Source organism: Taeniopygia guttata, chromosome 1 (assembly GCF_048771995.1).
Source record: "Taeniopygia guttata chromosome 1, bTaeGut7.mat, whole genome shotgun sequence".
Classification (NCBI taxonomy): Eukaryota; Metazoa; Chordata; class Aves; order Passeriformes; family Estrildidae; genus Taeniopygia; species Taeniopygia guttata.
In genome coordinates, this window is record NC_133024.1 from 25,268,629 (window position 1) to 25,272,566 (window position 3,938).

Sequence of the window (3,938 nt, forward strand, 5' to 3'; positions counted from 1 at the left end):
GTCTGCCCATGCTAACAGTTGAATTGATGCAACTGGGCGTGAGGTGATCCCAGTTGGGAAGGGGAGATCATGAGTTGCACTAAGGGAGGATGGAAAGGAGGTGGGATGTGTGTTACTGGATCTGATGATGACTGAGAAGTGATGCAGAAATGACACTCAGTCCTCCCAGGCGTGACACTTCCTTGACTTGGCCATTACACTTCCTTAAACATTTTGGTCAGTGCCTCAGACCCACTGCAGTGAAGTTGCAAAATCAGTGTTGGTTGTCCCATGCTGGCAAAAAAAAGGAAAAAAAAAAAAAGGTCCTGTTAGTCTCCCTGACATTTCAGTTTTAAACAGCCTTAGCACTGGGCTTCTCACTAAGACTCAAAAGTGTGTAGGTGAGGTGGGACCTCTGAAGGTTCAGCTGCTGCCAGAACACTGAGGCCAGAGCTGACCCCCTCCCCAGTGGCTCCCAGGGCTCCTTGTTGGGCTGTCCTTGTGCTTCGCTGTAGTTGAGGCTCCTTTCCAACCACATCTTGCAGGAATGCTTTTTTGGCTACAGTTGATCCTCAGGAGTTCCATCTCACCTGGACATTTCACACCAGGCCAGGAGCATTTCTTGCACTTCCTGCTGTGACTCACCAGTTTAGTTGCCATCTTCTCAAAGAAGACTACTCCGAAGCCAAGTCTGGACAAGCAGGGACTTGTGTTAAAGGAAAGCTTCACCCCACTGTGCTCTGACATCCTTGCCTGGGTAAGGGGCTGAGGGAGCTGTGACTGGGGTGGATGGAGCTCCAATGCCTGGGGAAGGGAGCAGGTAACCAGGACCAGGGTAGTAGAGAAGGCAGTGGAGGCTGTTCTGTGTCGGCTCTAGGTGCTGGTCAATATTCACAAGCTAAGTAATGAGCAGTAATTAGAGCCAGCATTTACAGCAGCTTCCCTGTAGCACAGCGAGCTCTCGTCACATGGCTGAGCTCACCCTGACTTTTCCCACCCTCAAAGGGCAGGATGTGCTTATGATGGCAACACCATCTCCTTTAGCCTGAAGTGACATGGAAGATTTTGCATGAGGTGCCCATGACTCACCACCCAGCAAAGGAGCCTGAAATAGCATCAGTGCCTGAGTGGATGGACGCCAGATGTCTGTGCCAGAATCATACATATCCTTTGGTGAAGGTGGGGGCCTGGGGCAGAAGGATGAGGGCAGGGCATGGGGCCAGCTGGGAATGGTACCCCCCAGGATGTGGGAGCCTCAGCAGACCTCTGCAGAGCAGGTACCTCGCTCAGTGCTGGGCTCTTGCAGAGGAGATTTTTCCCTAGTAATCCTTTGTTTTCACAAGATCTGCCAATTAGCAAGAAGAAAGGCACTAGTCCCTCCTGAGGACCTGCTCCCCAGCACCATTCCTCAAGGGATAAAGCACTTTTCTACCAGACCTGACAGCAGGCAGCTCTGAGCCCCTCCACAGTGCTTGCTTTCCCCTGACTCCATGGCCTTGAAAACAGGACGAAAGCAAAACTTCCCCCTCCAACCTATTAGGCCTCCGAATCAGCTGATTAGCCAAAGTAGAAAGCAGATTAACCCCAATTAGGTGAAAATGTATAAACAATTATATTCAGTAAAGCTCTGTGGATATGCTTCCCAGGAGTCTGGCTTTGAACATGCATCCCAGGGACCTTCCATAGCTTACACTCACAGCTTCTTACTCCATCACTGTACCAATGCTTAGGGCCCATTCTGTGCTCTCCCACAGCTCACTGCTGCAGGCTTGCTCACGTCCTGCCTGCACTTGCTTCAGATGTTGCTTTGTTCCTCTACCTCTCCTCCAGTCTCTGCAGCCCTTCTCTTTCCCCATCACTCCATGTGCCATCCCAAGGGCCTCAGGGCTTTGCTGATGAAAAGCATGGCAGAAGGTCTGTGTCTGTGGAAAGTTTTTACTTCTTTTATGGAAGGATAGAAATCCCTCTCATCACACTCATCTTTGCTCCCGTTATATCATCCATCTCCGTGCTTCTTTCATCTGCCTTTCCAAGCACAGTAACTCCTTCACTTGCGTGAACCTTTAAGCTCTCTGACTCTTCAGAAGGCTGGGAAGAAAATATGGCTGATTTGCCCAGCTCTGATAACAGCAGCTGTACAATCTTTCATTTATGTGCTTCCTTTCACTTTAGGAGGCCCCATGCTTTCCTGCATGGTGCACAAAACTTTCCCTCTGCCTCTGGGAGGCTTAAGCTGCTGTCCGGCAAAGAGCCAGCTCAAACAGCCCAGTGGGGAGATCTGATCAGGAAGGAGATACTGAAAACCCTCCCGTGAAATGCCACCAGAACTTTCCAACTCTAGCTGGAAAACAGCTGTGCTTCCTAAGCATGCCTGAGAAGGTTGGTGTCACCTCCCAGAGGTTTGCCTAGCCAGCACCCCCATGTCCTATGTGCTCACTGAACTGGATCCCTAATGCACTGAAATAAGCCAGAAATTCAGGGATGGTTAGAAAATAATCAGCCATGAGGAATGGGAAACCTCTCCACAGGCACTGCAGCTCAGCTTTTCCCTTTCCTGTGGCAGAAGATGCTGAACAGCCAGCAGAAGAAAACCCCACAGCTGTTTTTTAAATGTTAAAGGGTAAAAAAAAGGGATTCTTGACAGCGTGTCACATTCATGGACTGGGACCCACAGCTGACAGGAATCAGGGCTAAAAACAGACATCGGTGCTAATGGGCTGGGAGCAGCCTTCAGCAAACGAGTCCCAAGGTGAATTACGAAATCTAACACTTGTTCTGTCCCTAACAAGTGTGGCTTCTATTGAGGCTTATTTACTTTGGTCTTCATACCTGCTGGACATAGGATATGAGGGTCAGGTTTCACAACTAAATGGAGCCTAGGCCTGATGGGGAGACAGCCAAGAAGTCAACAGGAGCACTGTTGTGGAGGATGCCGCTCCGCACAACTCAGCACCAGCACTGGCCAAAGGAGTTCTGGTGGTGAGCCTTGCCCAGACAAACTGACCCAGCTCAGTTGTGACTCCCCTTGGTGACCTGGCTTTCACACAACCTCCTGATACCCTTCATTCACACAACACTTGCCTATCTATCCACACATATCTTTGGTGACAGATATTCCGTGGTGACAATCTGATAGTTTTCATCCAGCCAATGCCCTCCTGCATCACCCATCCCTATAAATCTGGTCTGGCTAAGGCACAGTGACAGGGCTCCTTTCCATTGAATAAGCATTATGTGGTGCTCTTGATGGCTTTGTCCCATGTGTGGGAGAACGAGCAGCACCTGGCCCAGAGAAAAAACGGAGCAGCACAGCCATGAAGCTTGGCTGTGCAAGAACTATTGTCTCAAAAGCTCAAAAAGTATTTTGAACCAACAAGTTTATACTTATCTGCCCTGTGTATGGCATGGCTGGGGTGTGTTTGATCTGATGGAAGGAGGTTTACCACATTGTCAAGCTACAGCCTGAAGTGGCTGAGAATAGTCTTCCCACAGCTCCGTGCTGCCCCAGCAGATAAAGCTGGGCTCACGGGCAGAGGAGAAGGGAAAGGGAGTTCTCATCAGATAGCTGGGCTTTTTCTGTCCAATTAGGGTATTTTCTGCTGTTTTTTAAAGTTGTGTCTACAGCTAGTCATGCAGGGACGTTTTCCTGTCCCTTTTTAATGATTTTTCCCTTTTACAAATTACCTACTAAAAGCAAATCTGTACAACAGCCAGTCTGAAACATGGCTGTCCCCAGCCTATCTTTATCACACGTGCTTGCCTGCATGCTCTTACTTCTCTGCTCTTCCAGGTTTTTTTTTAGGAGGCAATTAATCCCCGGAGAGATTAAAATAGAAATGAAGGGAGTTTTTCCTTGGAGAGAACATTTCCGAGTGACCTTCCTTCTCCTCCACAGTGAAAATTGACCATCTTGGACAAATCACTCCCAAAGCAACAGATACCACTTGAAGGCTTCCGGC